The sequence below is a fragment of the Triticum dicoccoides genome, chromosome 3B (genome assembly GCF_002162155.2).
Source record: "Triticum dicoccoides isolate Atlit2015 ecotype Zavitan chromosome 3B, WEW_v2.0, whole genome shotgun sequence".
NCBI lineage: Eukaryota > Viridiplantae > Streptophyta > Magnoliopsida > Poales > Poaceae > Triticum > Triticum dicoccoides.
In genome coordinates, this window is record NC_041385.1 from 42670630 (window position 1) to 42671276 (window position 647).

The window sequence follows — 647 nt, forward strand, 5'->3', positions numbered from 1 at the left end:
GTCGCGGTGTCAGGGCGGCGGGGCGGCGGTGCCGCGGCGTCGGGGCGTCGGGGCAGAGACGAGGACGACGGGGCGGCGTCGAGGCGGCGTCGGGGCGGCGTCGAGGCGGCGGGGCAGCGGCGTCGGGAGAGGAGAGGTGAAGTGGATCGAGGGCGAGGGCGAGGGAGAGAGAGGGGATCGAGGGCGAGGGCGGTTTGGGCCGGGATATGGATGGGGGCGGCACAATACCAATAGCGCACCACGCCACGGTGCGCCATAAGTACATCCATACTAATGGCGCACCTCGCCCTGGTGCGCCATTAGTATTTTTTTTTTATTTCTGCTCGAGCCAACAGGTTATCTTCCACCTGACCTGATCCACATCAAGTTCCCTCTACTAGCTCGACTGGTCAGCAGCCAGTTCTCACACCAGGAGGTCCTGGGTTTGATTCCCAGGCTCCACAATTTTTTTATGCATTTAAAATGATGTTTGATACTTATTTGTGTTTAAATATGTTCAAACTTGTTTAAATCATAACAGTAATATTTTTTTATAAGACAGTAATAATTTTTTAAAAAATATCATCAAACAGTAATGCCGGTGGAGCGAGGGAGGGTGCGGGAGGTGCGGGGGGTCGGCGGCGGCGGTTGAGTAGGGGAGGGGTGTG